The 23,945-nt window shown below is 48.9% G+C and overlaps 1 protein-coding gene across 9 annotated transcripts in view; it reads right to left on the bottom strand.

Moving 5' to 3' along the window:
- The window catches only part of TMEM63C (transmembrane protein 63C), a 78,162-nt gene that overhangs the window by 43,500 nt on the left and 10,717 nt on the right, over positions 1 to 23,945 (bottom strand). For 2 of the 9 annotated variants that reach the window (XM_073349270.1, XM_073349271.1), the window contains exons 2-3: positions 3,810 to 4,005; positions 2,819 to 2,956 (exon numbers count right to left, since the gene is read on the bottom strand). The exons of 6 other annotated variants lie outside the window; for them this stretch is intronic. The gene's annotated coding sequence lies outside the window, so the exon portion shown is untranslated. The remainder of the gene's footprint in view (positions 1 to 2,818; positions 2,957 to 3,809; positions 4,006 to 23,945) is intronic. One more of the 9 variants, XM_073349274.1, reaches the window with a different exon arrangement.

The following is a 23,945-nucleotide window of genomic DNA, read 5'->3' as shown; positions in this document are numbered from 1 at the left end:
CTCCACCTTGCTTGGAGAGACTCACCTCTCCTGACTCTGAAGGGTGGTAGAAAGCCAAGAGGGAGGAAAGGACATTATAAGAGGAAGAGACATTTGCCATGCTCTTCCTCTCTCTTCCACCTACATCTACAGATATCACACCAAGTGACTGAAGTGCTGATCAAAGGGGAGAGCCTGGCTGAAGAGCAACCAGCCAGCCTGTGGTGAGAAGCATCTAAGTTTGTATGGGCACTGAAAGTGTTAAGATCAGCTTAGAATGCATTTTGCTTTTATTTCATTTGCCCAAATCTGACTTGGTATGCTTTGACTTATAATCACTTAAAATCTGTCTTTATAGTTAATACATCTGTTTGTTTATTCTACCTGAAGCAGTGTGTTTGGTTTGAAGTGTGTCAAAAACTCCCCTTGGGATAACAAGCCTGGTACATATCAATTTCTTTGTTAAATTGATGAACTCATACAAGCTTGCAGCGTTCAGTGGGCATAACTGGACACTGCAAGACGGAGGTTCCTAGGGTTGTGTCTGGGACCAGAGATATTGGCTAGTGTCATTCGGTTGCAAGTAGCTGGGAGCAGCTTACATGCCATAGGCTGTGCGTGAACAGCCCAGGAGTGGGGGGTTCTCACAGCAGAGCAGGGTCAGGTTGGCTCCCAGAGTCAAGGATTGGAGTGACCTAGCAGATAGCCAGTCCAGATAACACCAGAGGGGAACGTCACAGGAAGCCCCTTCAACCTCAGCTGCATGTTGCCCTTTGCCCCCAAGAACATCAACTCAGCACTAGGCAGAGTTTGGCATTCTGCTCGTTTTCCTTCATGATCCAGGCATCATAGTGCCACGGAGTGGTCAGGAGGATAAATTTCTGCACTCCCAGCAGTGTCATTTGGGTCTCCAGTAGAGGGAATTACTGGTGCAAGAAAAATTTCCTCCCATGTTTTCCTACCCAACCTTACCAAGCCCTCCTACCCCCACCTCCCTGAGCCCATATCTTAGTGCTGGGATGGCAAGCTCCTTGAGACTGATATCCCAGAGTCTCTACCTCACCCTGATTATCCCTACTGGAATCTGTTTGGGAAGATTTTCCTTTGCTCACAGCCATTTGGAGTGGGCTTTAATCCCATCAGACCCCAGATGTGTGCAGAAAATCTGCCCCTCCATGAGACCAGACCTGGGACCAATCACCAGGTCAGCAGATTCAGGAAATCTGAGCCTGCTTTCACATCCCACAGCCCCTACACAGCGTGTGAGCTTCTGTGAGGTGAACACAGCCTATGGATCTAGTCATTACCTTGTTAATGGGCTAGAGAAATTAAGCGGTGTGTGAAAATCACTACCTCTGAGTCCTGAAAAGAGATCAGACCCCAGTGATCTGGGATATATTGCCTTCTGCATTAGGACTGAATGGCATTCCTCTCTCAAAGAACTACACACTGCCCATCAGACCCAGATTCCACATGCAAATGTCCCACCAAGAAATGTTTTGATTGAAATGGTGCCTATAGCCCTGGACCAGAGACCTAACTACTAATGTCCTCTCCTGCTGTCCCCTATAATCAGGGGAATCGGCCAGCAATCCGCAATCAAGGGACCCTGATGGAATGTCTCTCCCAATTTTCTGAGGGGCTGGGGATCCCCCTGAGACCTTAGGATCACTAGGGTTCTTCTGTTGTACACAGATACGGCCCCAGCTCCACCCTTGACTCAAATCTTCTATTTGCACCTACGGTCTCTAACCATGGTGCCTACCTTTCCTGTCTGGCAATCTGACCCTACCACCGTTCCAGCCTTGCTGCAGCTGTGCCTCTACCGACATCTTAGCCAGACCTTCCACTCCTCTCACGTCTGCCATGGCAGCTTCCTTCTCTATGGCCTCCCCAGAGTCCAGCTCTCCAGACTCCAGCACCTGCACAGTGCTGCTGCCACCTTCTTCAATGCACAAGCAGGAGCAGTCCCATTGTCTCCCTCACACGGACCATGGCTGGCTCCGGGAGCATTTCAGGGGATGATTCAAATCTGCCATCTTTGTTTTTAAAAGCTCCAGGGCTATGGCTCAGAGGACCTCCAGGCCTGTCCCTCTTTCTACTCCTCTGCTCACTTTCTCTGTCATTCTACCACCAGGCTCCTCACTGTCCCTCTGCACAGTGCCACCAGGTTGGTGAGACAGCCTTCACCTCTGCAGCTCCCAGAATCTACAACAGCCTCCCCATATTTCTTCACCCAATCCACGTTCCAAATCTCTTTTCTCTCTGGCCTCTTAGCGTCACCCTGCCCTGCTGATGATTTGGTGCCTAATTCCATAAGGTAGTTGTCTGAAAGACGCGGCGCAAAGGAACGTGGCATCAGTCCATTCTTCACAAGACCAGCCTGCCAGCTACTTCTCTCTATCAACACAGGCCCTTGCATGTCTCTTGCTCATAAACTTACTGCAGGGCAATGCTATCAATGTTACCATCTAACCGACAGGAAGAAGAACAGGTAATGTCACAGCTGGAGTAGATGCAACCAGGGACAGCTTTGCTTATCCACACAGCACGTCCAGGATGGGCAATGGCAATGGCATGGGGCCCTAAACAGCCATCAGTGACCAAATGGAGCTCAAATAGTGCGGCAGGGGAGGGAGGAAATAATGGTGTTGAAATATGTTTCCTCTCCTCTTTCACCTTCCCCTTCCTTCTATTGTCTTTTCATGGGTGTAGGCATACAAGGGGTGGGTGATGTGGCTATTTAGATCCAAATGGTGTGGCCAATAAGGATTTTACTATGTGCAGCTCAGGATTACGGTCATCCAATCAGAACTGTTCCTTCAATCCTGACACGAACCTTTATCTTGTGTGCAAACAAAAGGAAAGTATCAGCCTCTCTCTGAAGCCAAGCATCTCTGGATGTGAGGCTGTCCTCTCAGGCTACAGCTCAGGTCCTCTGGGGAGGAGGTAAGGTGCAGGAGGGTTCCGTCTAGTCCTTGGAGATTAAAAGAAGAGTCAGTTTCCTTTGCTGCTGAGGACTTGGCAAAACTCAAAGGAGGGGAAGCAAGCCCCATGCTTTGCGGTGGAAACCGATCCCTCGTTAGACTCAAGACGAGCCTCACCCATGACATCTCAGTTTAACTCTGCATAACTGGCCAAGAATGCCCAAGAGCTCTAGGGAGCTGTACAAGCATTCACAAATTCAGGGGCCCACCCCATCTTTCAATCTGCAGAACAAATGAGAGACTCTCTTCCCCATGCACACTACAACTCCCACTTCCTGCTCAACCCCCCAAATCCCTCAGGACCTCCCTCAAATCACCCCCCACACTACTTGCTTCTCCCAAAGTTTCATTCTGCAGCTCATCAAGGAGGGTGCTGTAGTTTGAGAACCATGGAAGGGCTGCAGAGGGGAGCAGAGGCTGCTGTCTGCTTTCCTGCTACTGCCCAGCGCAGGCTGGAGCCCAGCTGAGAGGTTGATCAGAATCTCGCGCTGCTAATTTTGAATATTTTGACCCCAAACCAATGCATAGACAGCTCATTGGGGTCCCCCAGTGGAAACAGCCCCACACTAGGAACCAAACACAGGGCTGCCCCAATCTAGGATTAAAAGATGCTTCTCAAAGGCACCGCTGCCTCCCACCCCCATGCATGCACAGCCCTCATTTTAAATGGAGGGACAACAGGGGAAGCCTGAGTGCTTTTCCTGCTCTCAAGAGAGGCAGGTCAGGCCCATGTTTAGGAAACTCTGCTACAGAGTCACATGAACCCAGGGGCAGAGCCCCGAGATTTGCTTTCTGAAACCAACAAGCCACACAAAGACAAAAGCCTCCTGTAATGTCACATACCAGCGGAGGCGGCTGGAAGGGGTCACACCGGGGGCTGGCGACGGAGTCACTCCGAGGACAGCAGCAGCTACTTGTCAAGGGGTGGCAAAAGGTTCTGTGAATTCCTCCCTCCCCCCCACACCTCCTGCTAAACTTCCCATGAGCAGCCTGGGAGCTGGGAAACTCTCCTCCATGCAGCAGCTGCGGCCAGAAGTCTCTGGAGACACAAGACAAAAGATGGTCTCAGGACGTTGGAGCCACCATGGCATGTGTGTGGGTTGTGATGAATGAAGAATTGGCAGCCTGCCCCTACTTCTCTCCTCCCTCCTGCATCCCTGGGGATGCCGGGGATGCCCCTGCACTGGCTGACAGAGGGGGTGGGACAGGCTAGCTGTCTCAGGGCATCCTTCCAGCTCTCATTTCTATGCTTAACTCTGCTCCGGGGTGCCATGGCCGCACCAAGGTCCTCCAGGTGGAATCAGCATCCTCCCTCAGCCTAGTTCAGTCTTCTCTACCCCCAAGCACTAGCAGCATTGCACTGTCATGGTGCCACGTGAAGCAGGGACGGCGCGCTCAACATCTAGAGTGACAGACACAGTGGGAGAGAGAAACCTGACAAGTTTCTCACACCCCTCCCCGTTCCTTCCCTGCCCCCACCCCCCATCACTGCAGTCATTCATCAAATCCATATGATTCACCGCTAGCTATTTAGTCACTCCTGCTGCAGGGAGGCTGTCGGCTTGGGCTAGTGAGGGCACAGCTTGAGAATGGGGACGAAGGGAGGCAGAGCGGCCTCCTATCCTGCCCTGCCCTTTGGGCTACGTTATAAGCAGCTGGCTACCTGCCAGACTCTGAGCCAGCAAGGGTCGAAGCAGTGTCACCGCAGAGCATGGAGGGGCTCTTCCCGGCTGCATGGGGTTTGGTTGGCATCGGCTGTAGCTTCTACAGAAAAACGGTTTCAGTGAGAGACTGGTACAATACTACAAAACCTGCCCCCCGCTGGGAAGCGGGAGCATTGCCTAGTGGTCTGAGCACAGGCCTGGGAGCTGTTAGGTTCTAATCCCAGCTCTGCCACTGAGTCACTGTGTGGTGAGCCTTAGGTGAGGCACTTTTCCTCTCAGTTCCTCAGCTGTAAAATGGGGATCATGGCACTGAGCCAGCTCACAAGAGGGGCTGGGAGGCTGCTTGGAAAGTGCTTTGAAAACAGGAAGTTGTTTGTGAAACATGGAGGGATATTAGATGGGAGCATATCTGGCTGGAGAGGAAGTTTGCAAAGGAGACCACTCCTGGGGTAGAAATCACCTTTTAACTTTGCTCTTTATACATTCTGTCTCTTATCCCAGGCTCTCAAAGCATTTTGTGAACACTAATTACCTATGCCTCACAACCCCTCCACACACAGGACAGCATCCTCATTTTACACCGGCCTACACTTTTCACCTTCATTCCTCTCTAGAACTGGTATGTAGTGTGTTAAACAGCTGTCTCATCCCATCCCACAGGTGGCTGTATCTTCACGGATGATAAAGTGATCCCTGTATATAAAGTTTGTTGAGATCTTCATATGAATAGTTTGGTGCTTATTCCACAACCCTGCACACTCCCTCAAGGTTTACTGTTACCTCACTGGGCAGGGTACATGTGGGTGCGTCTGTAGGAGTTACCGTAGCAATGTAATTCATATTGAGGTGATAGTGAGGATGATGAGGGATGAGGAGCTGCCTTTGTAAGAAGGAGATAGGAATTCCACCCCACACATTTCAGATCCCTTAAAAGAATGGTGTTACTGAGAATGGAGGAAATGTTCTGTAGTGGCTATTGCATCTGTATCAGCACTGCCGTCTTCTGGATGTAATGTCAGACACGCATGTGTGTGCATGTGTAAGAGAGACTGGTTACCCTCTATTGGCTGAAGCATATAGAGAGAGCATATAAATCCTATACTACTGCTGCTTATGGACCATACAATCAGTTAGGGCCAGTGTATTCAGGGCTAATGATGGTCTCATAGCTAGGCTGGCAATCAAGATATTTCTATGCGATTAGTAGAGCTGACTGAAATTTTTCAAAAAGGAAGTTTGGGGTTGAAAAATGTCCTTTTTTCTCAATTGAAAGTTTTCGTGGAGAGCAGTTGACATGTTCAGATATTTTGTTTTTGTGGAATTTTTCATAATATTTTTAATTGCGATCTCTGTCCCGATCCTTACTGAAAGTGGTTATCCACAAGTTCTGTTTACTGAAAACTGGGGTGTGCGCATATAACAATGTCAACATTTGAAAGCTGCTGTTAAAAAAAATCCAACCAGCATTTTGATAAAACTGTACAAAAAATTGCAAAATAAAAAATACCCAGGAAAGAATATGGGCCTGTTGTCAACTCTGCAATGAAAAGAATGGACTTTTCCCACAAAAGTTACTGGCTGGAGTTGAAAAATGTATTTAGCAAGTGCCCTCATTACAGAAACACAAACCTTCTGGAGGGAACATGTCGAGCGGGCAGCTGGGATTCTGTTCTCTGTGTTTCAGAGTACCAGCCGTGTTAGTCTGTATTCGCAAAAAGAAAAGGAGTACTTGTGGCACCTCAGAGACTAACAAATTTATTTGAGCATGAGCTTTCGTGAGCTACAGCATCCGATGAAGTGAGCTGTAGCTCACGAAAGCTTATGCTCAAATAAATTTGTTTGTCTCTAAGGTGCCACAGTCCTCCTTTTCTTTTTGTTCTCTGTGTGCTGCACTTCTCCACACAAGAAGTTTGTCTGCCAGGGAGCAGTTTGAGAGGATTCGGGATGGAGGGTCAGGCCACAGTGAACGCTCTGCGTGCTCTCTCTCATGGAGACTTTAAGAAAGGCAGCTAAGAGCACATGTCATCTACAATATGTATCCGCTGGGCTGAAAGCCCCTGTTTGTCTCAGTGTGTTGAAAACAGAACGTGGTGCTTCTCCCCAACTCTTCCGCCAAGTGTAGGTAAGCAGGCGGAGTAGGTGCAGTTCCTCAGCAGGGAGCATACAAGCACTAGGAAAGGGGAACCTTGGCAGAGCTGAAGTGTAGCCCCTCCCTTCCCACCAGGCCCTTGCCTCCAAACCTCATACATCCATTGCCCATGCTCATTCTGTGAAGCTGTCCCACTCTAACGCCAGTCTCCCTTTGGTCTGTATTTCAATATCCTGCTGTGCACACACTGGGCCTTTACAGTAAAAATATTTAGCACTTATATGCTGCACTTTACATTAGCAAAGCACCAAACAAACATTAACTAATTAGACCGTAAGATCCCCAAGGGAAGGACCAGTTGCTTGTTGGGCATCATTCACCCTACTGCCTCAGCAACACTTACATAGATGCTGTTCATCTGTAGTGTTAAAAAGGCTGGTGGCAATCACTACTCCTATTTCACAGCTAGGGAAACTAAAGGGTTGAAGTGACTTCCCAAGTCACATAGGAAATCAGTGGTAGTGCTGGGAACAGAACCCAGGACTCCTGCTTTGTAGTCCAATGCTTGCCTATTGGGTTATCCTGCCTCCCTCTCCACCACACTGATAGTGCTAGTGTAATAGCGTTGCACCATTCCACCCCATGGCCCCTGAATAGAAAAGTAAACTCATTCACTTTTATCCCAGTTCTGTCTCATTCACAGATGTTCCTTTAAAGGGATGCTGTCGGGTTAGGCATGAAGTTTAAATAAGGTCGACACGCAATTTGCATGTAACATTTGGGTTGGAAACAATGTAGGGGGAATGTTCATCTGCTTAAATTAAAACTGCTTCCATTAGAATATATTAAAAATACAAACCAGCAAGAAAAACAGAGAAACAATTCCACTGGTTTTAGGACTCGCAAGAGTTTGTTTTTACCGAACCTACATTGGGGTCCCCATTTAACCTGGCAATGTCCCTTTAACAGCGTAGTATTCCAGAGGAAGCATCCATAGAGGGGCAGCTGCTCCAATCCCCCTCAGGTTGTAGATATACATTGTACCATAGGGGGCTTCAGCACTCCAGTAGGGATGGAGGTGACGTTGCACCCATAATGCTTTATGGAAATATGCTTATGAATGTTTATATGACGTAACTGGAATATGTTTTGTGCTACATATGCCATGTAACATATCTCTGCAAAGGTTATGATCAATTGAATATATTCATCCTATTTGTATGCATGTACCAGTTTTGTATTCAAAGTTATGAATATTGGCTGTGTACTTGTTTGATTTTAAGTAGCCTCAGTAAGGCATTTGGTCAGCTTCTTAAGAAAGGAATTTGCAAGTTAAGTGCCCAATAAAGAAACACTTAACGGACAATGGAACCTTGGAAGACTCCAATCCACATAAGAAGTCCACCTGAGGACGTTCAGGATAGCATGTGAACAATGGCTGCCACCGGTAAAGTCCTGAGTCATGCACGGACACGTGCCTATGTGACTCCCAAAACTCAATCTGGTAGCTAAGTTTCTGCATAGGAGAGAGGAGGGGGTCTCCATCCACAAGAGAAAGTCTATTTAAGCCCCTGGGAGACCCCTCCATTTTGTCTTCAGCTGGCTCAAGAGATAGCCTCTCCACCCCAAAGGATATCTGAAAGAAGTTGGAACAAAGGACAGTAACTACAGGGTTGTGAGTGATTGCTGGACTCAAACTAGAAGCAGCCTAATCTATAAAAGAGGTTTATTGAAACATCTCTGAGTGTGAGATTTTATCTGTATTCAACTTCTTACTGTATTAGACATAGACTTGCGTGTTTTATTTTATTTTGCTTGGCAATTCACTATTAACCCAGAGTGTGTATTAATACCTGGGGCGGGGGGGGGGGGAGGAGGAATAGCTGTGCATATCTCTCTATCAGTGTTATAGAGGGTGAAAAAATTATGAGTTTACCCTATATAAGTTTTAAAATGGATTTATTTAGGGTTTGGACCCCATTGGGAACTGGACATCTAGGTGTTGGAGACAGGAACACTTCTTAAGCTGTTTTCAGTTAAGCCTGCAGCTGTTGGGGGACGTGGTTCAGACCTGGGTCTGGGTTTGTAGCAGGCTAGCATGTCTGGCTCAAACCAGGCAGGGTTCTGAAGTCCAAGCTGCCAGGGAAAACGGGCACAGGGGTAGTCTCAACACATCAGGTGGCAGTTCCCAAAGGGTTTTCTGTGAGCCAACCCGTCACAGAAGAGTTGCCCACACTTCCTGGAGCAGCCATGGCATAGTACTGGCCCTTAATTAACGATCATGTGTGCAGCTGAGGACAGCTTCTGGGCCCCAGCTAAAATTAAGACCCAGAGCTGCCACTGAAATTGTCCTAGGAGAAACATACTTAGGCTGCTCCACTCAGATCTTGGCAGGAGGAAAGCTCCTCTGACCGTGTTATGTATTGCTTGTTCTCTAGCTTAGGGACTGCGGCACGGTAAAGAAAAGGATCAGTGCATATGAAGTTCAGGAACGCAACAGCAGCCAAAACTAAAGGATCTCCCAAATACCTAGAAAGGCTTCAAAACATCCTGTGTTCAGAGAGAGTCAGACAATGCCCACCCTCGTCACCTCTCCTTGACCAGCGTCTGGCCTGCTCTAGCCGCTGAGTTCCTTCCCACTCATAGCCATACACACTCAGAGACATGAACATTGAAATGAAGGAGAGTCTGGGAAGAGTCTCTCTTTCTCTGTGCAACAGGCACCAGGTAGAAATATAACCCCTCTGTGGGGAAATCCAGCTACAGGCCAGCTACCTCAAGAATCAGTGAGAGCCTGTGGGAACCTTGCTGTAGAATACTTGGGTGTTTTCAATAAGGGTTGGTGGGATTCTGGAGTGTCGTGGGATGGTAGGGAGGGCAAGGATACCCACTTTCTCTCCACACCCCTTGCTGAAGCTGTAAGAGCCCATCTAGGGAGCTGTGCCATGTGGGGAGGAGAATGGAAGCCTAACTCCTGTCCCCTCTCAAATAACATATGACAGACAGAGCTCAAAACAGGCCAGCTGACACCGGTGTTCGGCCAGCCCTCTTGGTAGTCCTAAAGAAAGCTGGGGTGTTCTCTTGTTGTGGGGCTGGGGAACCTCACTGCAGTATACAGGGAAAAAAAGGGTCCCCTCACATGTGCTTCGCCAGATACATGGGGAAAAAGCACAATACAAAGTAAAATACAGAATTGCTCACAAACAACACAGCTCCTACCAGGCCTTTATGGCTCTGCTCCCCACTGAGCTGTGACTGTGTCTGAGGCATGGTAAGCAGCGCGCACAGGCCCCACCGCATGCCCTGCTGGGACAAAGAGACACGGGGCCAAGTGTGAGCATAGTCATGATTCAGATATAGGGAAGAGTTGGCCAGCTGAACAACACGCACTGGGAATGAATGGTACAACTCCAGGAAGGCAACCCCTCTTGCCCTCACCTGCCCTGGCCCCATTCACACCCAGCAGCCTTCGCTCTGAAGTGAGTTTAGTCCTGGCTTGACAACCCTGGTGCCTGAGAGTTTCTGTATATCCCCAGAGGAGGGCCAGGAGCAGAGCTAACCTCCTGCTCACCTTGCCCTGGGAGGGCCCCTCTAAGGCAAGAGAACAGTTTGTCCTCCAGAGACCATTCCAGGCTTGGCCCTGTCAAGGTTCCTTCCCCACTCTGAACTTAGGGTACAGATGTGGGGACCTGCATGAAAAACCCCCTAAGCTTATTTTTACCTGCTTAGGTTAAAACTTCCCCAAGGTACAAACTATTTTACCTTTTGCCCTTGGACTTCATTGGAGTGGCAGCCAAGTGATTTACCCCATGAGCGTCCCAAAGGCTTTCTATAGTTCCTGCCAGGAAATTAGTTCCTGCATCTGTGAGGATGTCGGAGGGCCATCCTACCCTGGCAAAAATGTCTGCTAGTGCCTGGCACACACTTTTAGCCCTGGTGTTGCTTAGAGCTACTGCTTCCGGCCATTAGGTGGCAAAATCCATGAAAGTCAGTATGTACTGCTTCCTTCTGGGTGTCTTTTTCGGAAGAAGACCCAGAATATCCACAGCTACTCACTGAAATGGAACTTCAATGATGGGGAGTGGCTGGAGAGGGGCTTTGACCTGGTCTTGGGGTTTTCCCACTTTTTGGCATACCTCACAAGACTGGACATAGGTAGAAACATCCTTGCCCATTCCCTCCCAGTGGAATGACCTCCCCAAACAGTCTTTGGTCCTGTTCACCCCAGCATGGCCACTAGGGTGATGGTGGGCTAAGCTCAAGAGCTTGGCCCGGTATTTAGTTGGAACTACCAACTGTCTCTGAGGATGCCAGTCTTCCTGGTGTCTACCAGGAAGAGTTTCCTCGTATAAAAGTCCTCTTTCTACAACAAACCTGGATCGATTAGAAGAGCTGAGAGGCGATGGGTTGCTCCGTGCCGCCGTCCAAGCTCTCTGGAGGCTTTCATCTGCTTCCTGTTCAGTCTGGAACTGTTCCCTTGATGCTGGAGACATCAGTTCCTCATTGGATTGTGGACCTCGGCTTGGTCCCTCTGGAAGCAATGTAGGGGATGGGGCTGTTTCCGTTGACTGTGAACCACTCTCCCCTGGTGCACTATTTTGGGGTTTAGGCTCCGGCTGAGCCTCTGGTGTTGGGTTATTGGCTACTGCCGGTTCAGGTTTGGTGGGGCCCTCTGGTGTTGGGGTTGCAAGTACTGGGTTCAGTGCTGGTTGTTCTGCCAGTTCCAGTTCTGGGACTGGCTCTGTCTGGGTCTCTGGGACTGGATCCACTACTCCTGTTGCAGACATTGGCCTGGGGTCCAGGTCCATCACCTCTGACCAGGTCCTGGTAGAAGTTTCCGGAACAGAGCTAGGCGTGATGGCTTGTTTAGCCTGGCTGCGGGTGACCATTCCCACCCTCTTGGCTAGCTTCACGTGATTGGCCAAGTCTTCCCCCACAGCATGGAGATGGGATAATCATCATAGGCTGCAAAAGTCCACATTCCTGACCAGCCCTTGTACTGGGCATGCAACTTGGCTGTAGGCAAGTCAAAAGAGTTGGACTTGAAGGGTTGAATCGTCACTTGGATTTCTGGGTCGATTAAATTGGGGTCCACTGAGGAAGCATGGATAGCCGACACTTGTGCTCCAGTGTCCCTCCATGCGGTGACCTTCTTCCCGCCCACACTCACAGTTTCCCTCCGCTCCAAGGGTATCTGGGAGGTATCTGGGCCTGAGGACCTCTGGTGTGATTCCGGTGCAATGAACTGTAATCTGGTGGGGTTCTTGGGGCAGTTGGCCTTCACATGCCCCAGCTCATTACATTTAAAACATCGTCCAGCTGACAGGTCACTGGGGCGAGGTGGGTTGCTGAAGAACGGTGTGGCAGGATGATAAGGTGTCTGGAGTGTGTGTAGTTGGGGCCTTGGGCTGCCCCCAGTAGTAGGGTGTGGTCTGAGGGTGTCCCTCCTGGTATCCGCTCCAACTGCGACCAGGGTTGTTCCTCTCTCCTCCCTCCACCCATTTTGTTCCGGCTTGCCCCCGCCTCTCTGGCTGTCTAAGTCTGCTTGTATCGATCAGCATAAGAAGCAAGACTTTCTGCTGAGTCCATTTCCTTATCCCATAAACACTGTTTTATTTCCTCCTTGGACATATTCAGGAATTGCTCCTGAGCTATCAAATCACACATTCCGTTAAAGCTAGTGACACCCCTTCCTTGGACCCTTTTATCTAACAGATCCTTCATCTGGTTTAGATAAGCCACATTACTTAGTCCAGGCCCTCTCTTAAGGGTTTGAAATTTTACTCTGTACATTTCAGATGTAATCTGAAATTGCTTTAAAACCCAAACTTTGAACTTATTATAGTCAGAAGCCTCATCAATAGGCATCTTATTGAATATGTCCAGAGCTCTTCCAGTCAATTTTGCGACCTATGTGGTCATCTTGTGAGCTTCAGGAATTTCATGGAGAGTACACCGTCTTTCAAAGGTGAGAAAATATTCAGCAATATCACTGGATTCATCATACTGTGGACATAGTCTCTCCCATTTGTGGATTGTTGGGGAAGGATGGTTAGGGTTATCCAGTAGATTCCACTCAGCCTTTGCCTTCTCCATCTCCAGTGCATGTTTCTTCTCTTTTTCCTTCTCCTCCTCAGCATGTTTCCTCTCTTTTTCCTTTTCCTCTATTTCTTTTTCCCTTGCCTCCATAGCTCTCCTGTGGGCAGCCTCTTTGGCTGTTTCTGCTTTGGGTTCTGTCACGTTTGCCTCTCTGTTTTTAACTAACTTTACACCCGAGAGTTAGAACTAAAACAAACAAACAAAAAACTTGGCTTGTCAAAACAAAAATAAGTTGTGCTGTAACCGGATACCTATGTTCTCTGATAATGATGGTCAGCCTACAGAAAAATCCTTAAAAAAAACCCGAACAACTTTGTCTCCAGGCAAATAGACAGAAAACCCCTCTAGATGCTCTTTGGTAAAAAAAAAAAAACTTCTTCAGGTCTGTGAAGATTTGTGAATTTCTCTGCAGGAGGTTAACTACCCTGCCTTTAGGTAGAGAAAACTCCAGCTCACAAAAGACAATTCCCTTATGTCTCTGCTCTGGCCCCCAAGCAGAGACAAAAAACCCTCTTAACTGCTTTCAGCTGAAAACCTGCTTTCCAGTAGCCCAAAGGAAAAAAAAAATTCCTTTTTAAAATCTGTGCTTCTTGTTCAAAAAAATCTCAAATTGATCTCAAAATGATTTCAAGTTAATTCCACCGCTCTGCCACCATGTCAAGGTTCCTTCCCCACTCTGAACTCTAGAGTACAGATGTGGGGACCTGCATGAAAAACCCCCTAAGCTTATTTTTACCAGCTTAGGTTAAAACTTCCCCAAGGTACAAACTATTTTACCTTTTGCCCTTGGACTTTATTGCTGCCACCACCAAGTGTCTAACAAATATATAACAGGGAAAGAGTTTGCTTGGAAACGTCTTTCCCCCCAAAATCCTCCCAAACCCTACACCCCCTTTCCTGGGGAAGGCTTGATAAAAATCCTCACCAATTTGCATAGGTGAACGCAGACCCAAACCCTTGGATCTTAAGAACAATGAAAAAGCAATCAGGTTCTTAAAAGAAGAATTTTAATTGAAGAAAAAGTAAAAGAATCACCTCTGTAAAATCAGGACGGTAAATACCTTACAGGGTAATCAGATTCAAAACAGAGAGAATCCCTCTAGGCAAAACCTTAAGTTACAAAAAGACACAAAAACAGGAATATACATTCCATTCAGCACATCTTATTTTATCAGCCATTTAAACAAAACAGAATCTAACCCATATCTAACTAGATTACTTACTAAGTTCTAAGACTCCATTCCTTTTCTGTTCCTGGCAAAAACAACACAGAGAGAGAGAGAACCTTTGTTTCTCCCCCCTCCAGCTTTGAAAGCATCTTGTCTCCTCATTGGTCATTTTGGTCAGGTGCCAGCGAGGTTATCCTAGCTTCTTAACCCTTTACAGATGAAAGGGTTTTTCCTCTGGCCAGGAGGGATTTTAAAGGTGTTTACCCTTCCCTTTATATTTATCACAGCTCCTGTGCAGCAATGGCCCAAGGGGGCCAGCTGCGATGCTGCTCTGCAGTGTGGATTCTTGTCCCAGTAGGAAGCACTGAACCCGTTTCACACAGGCCACCTGGTGGCAAAGACGGTCAGACTCTGGCTATGTCGGACCCAAATGGAGAACAGGCTCTGTGTCTCCCACTCACAAGTCCCTGCAGCACCGTGTGCCTTCAGCAGCTGTTCCTTGAACAGAAACAATGCACTGGGCAGTGCCTGCGTCACTGAAGGCAGTGCTGTCTCCTGGCCACGGAGTCAAGGAGCGATCTGAAGCAGTACAGTGAGCAACGCTATGGGACACCTAAGGTTTTGGAACCTAAATCTCCTAGGCCAGTGAGGCCATAACTCACTCACTGCTGCCCCCTCTCAACTCCCCCTTCTGCCCCCTCCCAGTGGAATACCAGTGTCATCTGCTCTGTGTGGCAGCAATCAGAAGGGAGAGAGAGCACCACACGTAGGAGGATGAACTTCATCACAGGGTGCTGGAACCAGCATTGCTATCGTAACTATTCTGCCCCTTGTGCAGAGACCCAGACCTGCCAGATCTGGAGACTCAGCTGGGGCAACAGGGCAGTAGTGGGGAGGCCTGAAGGTCTGAGCTGGGAAGCAGGACACAAGGCGAGCAAGCTCTGACAGAAGGGGTCAGGGGATTCTGCTTCAGCTCCCATGCACTTCGTTGATTTGAGCCACTGATCTCTGCTGGCTGGCTGTGTGGGCAGGCAGACCGCATGAGTGGATTAGTGAGTGTCAGGCAGAACAAGCTGCCATTCCCAGCTCCACTCAACACCCACACAGACAGCAAGACTAAAAACAGACAGACAAACACACAGTGATCATCTTTCCCCCAAACCACAGAAAGGCCAGAGAACATGCCCAGGAAGCATGTCTCAATTCCAGGCCCACCAAGAAGAGGTGTGAAAGCCCTGCGGAATAAACACATAGGGAGCAATCGAGCATGTCACCTACCTTTGCCCACTTCTCCCACAGCCATCTCTGCATGGAACACCCTCCCTGAGCTGGTCTCTCTCATGATTGCCCAGGGCGCTGCACTGCCTGCTGCTTCTTTAAATTTTACCAGGAGTCCCACATTTTGCAATGCCTACCAGAATGGCCACTACCCACCCCACCTTTTTGCAGCTCCAAAAGCTTCTTCCTGTGGCATTGTAAAGCACGGGGGTTAAGAGATAGGATGGGATTAACTGTGGCTGCTCATTTGCATGTCCACCCCCAGAATGTTTTCCCAGCAGCCACTTGGCACTAGTGGAGGCAAAGGATCTGGAACAGAGAGAGAGGTTTGGCCCATGCCCACATGTTCACCAAGCTCTTTGCTACAGGGTACTTGCCAAACTTGGCTCTGAGGATGCTTCTCTCCTGCTCATAAATAGCCTCTGAGTAAGGACTTGGGTAATACCAGACTCCAGTGATGAGTCACCACACCCCTAGTCTGAAAGGGAGGGTGTGGGAGCTGTCAGATCAGATAAAGCATCAGTACCGATGGATTACCCAGAGATGACACCAGTGGTTTGCAGGGCTAGCCACATCCAGCTTCCCCCACCCTCAGGTATTAGTCAGGTAGCAATCAAGCCATCAGTGTGTGTTAACAGTGCATCAAAGAACAGGAAAAAACTCTGGTGTCATCTCTCACAAGCTTTGTAATGCAACTGTTTGGAAAGGAAGGGCAAGTTCTCAGAGCGGGTGATGCAGGATGAGGCATCATGGCAGCTATAGGCCTCTTGCACTCCAGAGGGCCAATTCTTGAGGCGCCCCATCAATTCCCACTGGCCTCAGATGGAGTGAAGGGCATCTGACACTCTCAGGCCTGAGCCCAGAATGGATTGTGGGGAGGTCCATGATGGTAGTGTTCAATGAAGGAGGAAGCCCAGCTGGCTCACAGGGGCAGCAGGAGCAGTTCCCAAATGCCTGGGTCTCTGCAAAGAGCCTCTCTCCCAAAGTTGCCCAGGACACCCTACTTCCAGACAGGCTGTCTGTGCCCCAAGAATAGTCCCTAGGGGGAGCTGTGCTGCAGGAAGAGGTGCAGGTGTCCCAGTACTGGCAGTCTCCCGTCTAAGTCAGTACTAACTCCTGGTTGCCGAGCATGGTGCTAGGATGTGCAGGCATGGTGTTGGGGGGACACCCTCCTCTCAGTCAGTACTGACTCCAGTGCCCCAGGGTGGTGTTATGGGGTGCTGTGCTGCAGAGAATGGTGTGAATGACTCAGCAGGGGGTGCTATTCCCTCTGAGTCAACACTGAGCCAATGCCCCAGTAGTGCGAGGGGTCACTTTACTGTGCTGCAGGGAGAGATGTTAGTGGATTCAGTAGGTGGCATTCTTCCCTCGGGGGCTAGGGGAAGCTGCTCCAGTGAAGATGCTCTCTCTTGAAGACAGACTAATACCAGTGCCCTGAGTGCAGTGAGCTCCCTTGACGCCTTCGAGGAGCAGTGGGCGCTGTCCGGGGTTCTCTGCTCGTTGTCCCCATCCAGTTCCCTTTGTTTGACCCTTTGACTGCACTCCTCTCCCTGTTATTCATTCGCTGTCCCACATAATTATTTGGTTTTCCAGGTCCTGTGGACCCCCCTCTTAAGCTGGGGGTGGGATCCTTTACCAGTGGGCGGGATTCGCCCGCCCACTTCCTGGATTCCAATAGGGTGCAGTGGGCATTAATGAAGGCACTGCATTCTCCCAGGCATTGGGGAGCCAGCCCCAGAATCAGGCTAAATCCAAGGGAGGCAGTTGCATTCTGTCCACCCCTTCAGCTGCTCAGTGATCCCGACTGCTCACTGCTTAACATGCCTGGTGAGCAAACTCCCTTTCGAGAAAGCATCTGGTGTGTTTCTCTTTTTAGAGACTGTGGATGAGGCAACCAGCTGGGGCCCCCTCAGAGGCACACATCAGCCAGCCTTCTCCAGCCCACACAGCCTTCAGGGGGACTCAGAAGACAGACTCCACTGGTAAACAACATGGCTTCTTCTAGGCACACAGAGAGCTGCAGACATGTGGCTCTGAAGAGCACTCTGTGTTCCAGCCTGTTCCCAGCATACTAATGCCGAGTGCTGAGAATACAGACTGTCCTGATCACTCCAGGGGAATTCCCCAGCCCACGACACTCAGCTGAGCAAATCCTTAACCACGTACCCATGGGCAGGCACCATGCATTTGCCAGCCTTTTCCCTGGGGGAACAGCCATGCTGGGGGCAGCTGTGGCATTAGAGATCAGGCAGAAGGTGCTAGTTCATTGGGCTGGGAATTTTCAGCACATCTCAACCCAATGCCCAGTGAGCAAGTTGTAATGTGTCTGCAGGTACCTTAAGTCCTCCTCCCCCACATTCTTCGCTGATCCCGTTCAGGGGGCCAGGACGCTGGGATTGCCCCCTCTGCAGATTGTGTTGCTCAGAAGCAGGTAGTTAGGTAGGCAGGGAGAGGCAAAGTGAGCTTCCTACCCTGCATGGTCCCAGCTCGCTTAGGACATGGGGCCTAAAGGCACTCAACACTTCGCAGGATCAGGCCCTCCTTGTGCCAGAGCCAGAGCTGCTGAGCTCTGCTTTGCTTTTCCTCTAATCACATGGCCACAGCATTATCCGGTCAGCTGCTCCCAGCTACTTGCAGGTGTTTCAGAGCCTATGAACGTGACTGAGAAAACATGGGAGATAGACTGTTTCCTTTATGTCAGGGCAGAAATGGCCAGGTCTTCGCACGTGCTCAGGCCAGGCTGGTAGGAGAGGGAGGCACCAGGAGAGACAGAGAAAGAAAAAGAAAGAAAGAAAGAAAGTGGGCTGGCAGGGAGAACTGGCATCACCTGATGGATTAGGTCAGAGAGCTGGGCACATCCTGGATTATTATGGGGGAACGGAAGGGGGTGCGCCAATGTGCATGAAATCAACCCTGAAAATAGTGGGGCAAGCTTCAGGTCGGAGCAGGTGACTTTAAGGGGCAGTCAGCCCAGCCCAGCCTAACCTGAGGTCTCTGGGCTTGGGAGGCATTGCAAGCCCTTAGGATGGTCCATATTCAGCCTCTGGCATCAGGGACCCTCTTTGTACAAGGGGATATGGGAGGGGCACTCTGGGGCTGGAGAAGAGGAGGGTGTCAATCTCACAGATGGGAAATGTGGGGGTGGGGAGGATTAGTAAACCGTGCACCCCCCTTGCCAATCCCATGTGGTTAAATCCTGCCTAGCTCAGCACGTGCTGACGTACTGCCAGCGCACCACTCAGGGTGACAAGGTTCAGCCCCTGCTGCGTCCTGCACGCGCTCCACGTCATTAATGCTGCAGTGGAAAAGGAAACGAAAGAAAGAAAAGACAAGACATTGCAGCAGAGGGCAAAGGAGTCGCTTCGACTCTCCTCCCGTTACTCTTCTCAGGTGAGCCTTGGACACAGGGACAGCTTGCAACTGCCTGAGGCCAGGCTTGCCAGGTCACACACTCTGCAGTACCAATGCTAGGACACTACGTCTGGGCCGGTGGGGGAGACAGCCCGCAACAGGAATGTTAATAAACATCCAGGGCAGCCTGACGTATGCTGTTCAGTAGGGAGGTAGCCCTGGCACAGTCACAAACACATCACCAGCCAGGCCACCCGTGGAGCTGCTCAGATAACGGGTTCTCACACAAACCCAGTCATAGAATCATAGAATCCTAGAATATCAGGGTTGGAAGGGACCTCAGGAGGTCATCTAGTCCAACCCCCTGCTCAAAGCAGGGCCAATCCCCAATTTTTGCCCCAGATCTCTAAGTGGCCCCCTCAAGGATTGAACTCACAACCCTGGGTTTAGCAGGCCAATGCTCAAACCACTGAGCTATCCCTCGCCCCAAAATAGAATCCTGGAATATCAGGGTTAGAAAGGACCTCAGGAGGTCATCTAGTCCAACCCCCTGCTCAAAGCAGGGCCAATCCCCAATTTTTGCCCCAGATCCATAAATGGCCCCCTCAAGGATTGAACTCACAACCCTGGGCTTGGCAGGCCAATGCTCAAACCACAGAGCTATCCCTCCCCTTGCCTCTCACACCTTCCCCAGAGCTAAAACCCCTATTCAACTGCCCAAATCCCCATCGATCCCTGGGCAACTTCCACAACACAGCTCTGCCTTGTCAGTACAGAAACCTGCATCACTCTGAAAACTGACTATGCTGGGACAAGGGAAAGGAAACTGAGTCTCAGAATAAATACCTCCGACGCCCCTGGTGTGATGGTTTTATTCCCATGTGATTCACTATAAACTCCTGGTTTAAAATTGAAGTGAAGATGCTGTAGCACACTCAGCTCACAGCAGAATCTGCCACAGGACTGAGGGGCAGTTTGCCGGAGTGCAGGCCTTGGCTGCACCAGAGGGCTCAGCAGCTTGGGACATGGGAGCTCCAGCCCTGTCATTGCAGAGGGAGAGCCAGGGAGTGACGAGAGAGATGGTTTCCTACAGTGCGATGCAAACGGTTGAGACAAGAGGCCCTGAGGTTACCTGCACTTGTCTCTTCTGTTGCAAGGAGGTGCCCAGGAGAGGCATGAACTATCGAGCTTGTAAGATTCCCTTAGCCTGGAATACAGGTGTCCGCACATGGAGTTATTCAGAAAGAGCTGTTAGACAAGCCCTCACTCTGCGCCCAACCCAGCTCCTATGGAAGCCAGTGAGAGCTGCATCAGGCCGTTAGCACCTAGCACCTTGGCTCCCAGCTCTGTTGTAAGCCCCTGGACTTCAGAGGGCAGCCCTGCTCTCTGCTCCACTCCGGGGGCTGTGTTCCCCTTCCGACTTCTCCATCCTGGATGGATTCAAAGCAACCGACTGGCTCAGACCTCCTAGTAATCTCCATTTGCTGCCTTTGCAGAGACACTGTAAGCACAGTGGGCAGCCGTGTTTAACCCTAGGCCCCCTCCAGTGCTGAGGCAGGGGCTTCTCACACAATCAGCTGCAGGTGACAAGGGGAAGAGCAGCCTGATGCTAATACTTGGGACATCACTGTGCACTCTTGCTGGAAGATCTTCCAGTCCCAGGCGCCCATCCTCTGGGACACCTCAGACCCAGGTTCACAAGGTCACAAAGGCAAAGTCTAGAGACCATTTTGGGAGCTCAGCATCAACTCGAGCATTTTATACAAGAGCCCCCTCCCCCCCATCACCTATGGGAGATCGTGAGGCAGAGCCCAAGTGCGACAGAAAAGAATGCCCCACGCCTGCTACAAGGTCATAGGGTCAGAGGCAGGAAACAGGCCCAGCACAGAACCAGAGATAATGGTTAATGGAGCGTTTGGTACTGAAATGGAAAGCAAGATCAGAACTACAATGACTAGACAGCAAGAGACTCAGTGCAAGGAGTCTGGGAGGTGACAGCAGCTTTGGGGCAACTGCCACTTGCAACCTTGGGCGGGGGGGGGGGACTGTCAAAAGCCAGTGTTGGGAAGCTGAGCACTTTTGAAATCCACCCCAGTGCATAGGGACTGATCGTGGTGATTCAGTAAGGGGCACTCTTGCACTGGAATCAGTACTGACCCCAGCGCCCCTCCTTGCTGCTCGGGGACACCATGCTCATGGAGGTGTTCTGTATCAGAAGTGTAATACTGACCTCCAAACTACTTGTGCTCATTAAAGCTCTTCTGGTACTTTTCACAAGAGTCGGGCCTTCTGGGCTACATTCCAACTTGGGATATTATGTTTCACCCCATTTCAGATGGATGCCATTCTCCTTCCTGCTCAAAAAGTTATTGTGTTGCCAAGTTCTGTCAAACGGTGGCCACTGCCCAGCTCACAGAAGGCTGCATTCAGTGGCAAGCTAAGTGCTTCAGGATCCAATACTCCCTCTCTCTCATGCTGGAAGGTGACAAATACACTTCAAGTTTACTGAGTTAGTGAGGACTGGGCTGGGAGAGGGAGGGGACTAGGCAAGCCATTCACCCCAACGTTACATTATTATTATGCAGTTTATTGGAATCTAGAAACCACTTATTATACTGCAGATAACCCCCCACACACACTGTGGGAAGCTTCACCCCACCCTAGACTCAGGAAGAGGCTCCTGCCAACCACAGAAAATCCCAGGCTTAGTCCGGCAGCCACACCGGTCCACCTTGTGTTAGGGGCCATACAAGGTTCTGTTGTGGATTCTGTATCTCAAGACCACACCCTTTAAGAATCTGCTTGATGACACTATCACTGCTAAGCATTTTCATCCCCCATCCTCATCAAACACCCACCCCCAATTAGTAAGAGTTTGCATAATTTGGGGCATACAAAATCAAGGCGGAAAAGGTCTAATACAGGAAATGCAAGTATTTAACATTTGCAATGTCAATCATTAACAATACATATTTGAATTATAGTGATGTATGAGGAGGAGACTTGGGGTATAGCACTGACCTCACTTTCATTTGATACAGTGGCTACTCTTTTTAATGTGAAAAATATTCAAATTATAAATAAATAAATATATATATATATATTTTTTTTTTTCAACAAAATCATAATAATAATGTTAACCAAATGCTGCAGTGGGTCAAGTGTGTGTGTGTGGGGGGTTTAGATCCGAAACACTTTTCTACACACTTGCCTGAATATGTGCTAATTTTACATTTTCTGTAAGTGCTTCAGTTATAGGTGGTAAGGAGCTGAGCGTTGGTACTGATGTGGTACCTTTGCCAATGTTTGCTGCCCATGATTTTGGCTGTACTTCTGACACGGTGGCACAATTCGATTGTCCACAGTCTGCAGCCAGGAATTTGGTTGCCTGTTCGATGACAGCAGGCATTGCTGTACTGATGTCACCTGCAGAAAAAGAATATATCCAGCTGGTAGACTCTTCAACACAGTGCCTTTGTGAAGGACAAAATAGGAAGCTACTGTATCAGGCTGAAAGTACCTGGGCATCTAACAGTCCTGGTACAATGTTGTGGTGTTGCTCCACAATAGCATGGATGCTTATTACAGCTCTCTCTTGGTGCACCCATAATCACTAAAGATGTTAGGACAATGGTGCAAGAGTAAGACAAATGTGGGTGTCATCTGATAATACTGATATTCCCACCAGTTTCTCTTTTGCAACCATCACCATTTGTTGGACGGTGATGCAGTCAGGTTCTTCATGTGAGGAGGCCGTATCTTGTCGGTTGATCACCTCACCTCCCCAGTTGACTTAAACTGGAGTATTGTCTCTGACTGTGATGACTGGCTTGTGCTTTGGAATGTATTATTGGTAAAGCTTCTTGTCTTGAATGAGGTCTGTACAAATGATGTCAATCAACTGTTTCTTATTGTCAGTTACCATCAAGACAACTTTCTGTGGAGGTAGCTGTGTACTTTTACTCAACTTAATCCACTCTGCTTGCTTCTGTAGTTCTGCTAGATCTTGTGACACACTTTGTGCTGATGTCTTGGTACGTGTCAAAGATAAGATATACATCACCTACTGCTCGCTTGTGTACAGGGTAAACTCTGAAATTGGTCACAAAGTCCTTGATGATACCACTTGCTGACCACTGTATTACCCAATGAACTCCGGAACTGTCAATGACTGTGCAGGTGACTTCTTGTGTAGTATGTCTATTAACATTTGCTTCCTTAGCCTTGGCAATCCTCATGTCACCAGAGTCAGTAAACACTGACATGGGTACAGGAGCCTACTCGTGTGACAAAATATTCTTGATGTCAACCTCTCATGAACTTGCTTGTAGGCCCATCACTCTTGAATAAACGATAGTGTTAACTACCTTTGTTGGACCAACCTGTCCAAACTTTGCTGTCACTGCCAATGTCTCTACTAACCTTGATATTGTGTCATAGAACTATGTGAGACAGCTACATTCAAATTCTTGCATTTGGTGAATTCCAATTGTACCTGTGTCATCTACATTGACTAATGGTGGTGCCACTCTACCACTGACAACATTTACTATTGTCTGTGGAGGCTTATGGCGGGTGGGGGCAAAGGGGGGTCTTAGGGATCAATGCACAGCATTAGCTTCTTACTAATGGCTTCCCTGTGACCCTTGCATCTGCAGAAATCCTTTATTTCATTTCTTCTTTGTGGATCTCTTGTACTTGTGCCTCCTGGTTGCTGTTTATGTTTGCAATGTCTTCCACCAGCAAGCTGCATATGTGGAGGCTAACAACCCAGTCTCAAGAGTCTCTGGTTTCAGGGTGATCTCAGTGATTCCACCAGGGCCACGGTCATTCTTCATGAAGGTGGTTTCAATGTACAAGTCACTGCATATACCATTCCATATTCTTGGACCATGGTGCATGAAGAAAAACAGCTGACCATGTGTTTGGTTTATATCCTGTTAGTGTCTATAACTGTCCAATATTTGAAAATTAATTCTCAAAAGTGAATACGTAAGAATTTAAGTGGCAGGCTCTGAGTACAAGAAAAATAAGCCTTGTGTCTCGGTTCGGGGAGGATGAGGGGGCGTGCAAGCAAGGTACACTGCTAATACAGACACAACATATGCACTTCCTTGCTAATTATGTTCCATAAGAAAATATTAGTTTGAAGTTTTCATTAAAAATAATTGAAATTCAATTAAAGAGTTTTCACTGTCACTTGGCTTGTGAATCAGGAAGGCGTGGTAGTAAGTGCTGATATTTCAAAATGCTCAAGCGTGACAACAGTGTCATCAGGCAGTTTCTTCACATTTAGGGTCTTGAAATTCAGAATCCACACACCCACACC

This window comes from Lepidochelys kempii, chromosome 6 (assembly GCF_965140265.1).
Source record: "Lepidochelys kempii isolate rLepKem1 chromosome 6, rLepKem1.hap2, whole genome shotgun sequence".
Classification (NCBI taxonomy): Eukaryota; Metazoa; Chordata; order Testudines; family Cheloniidae; genus Lepidochelys; species Lepidochelys kempii.
The sequence above is the reverse complement of the archived record's forward strand: the minus strand, read 5'-3'. Positions and strand labels throughout refer to the sequence as shown.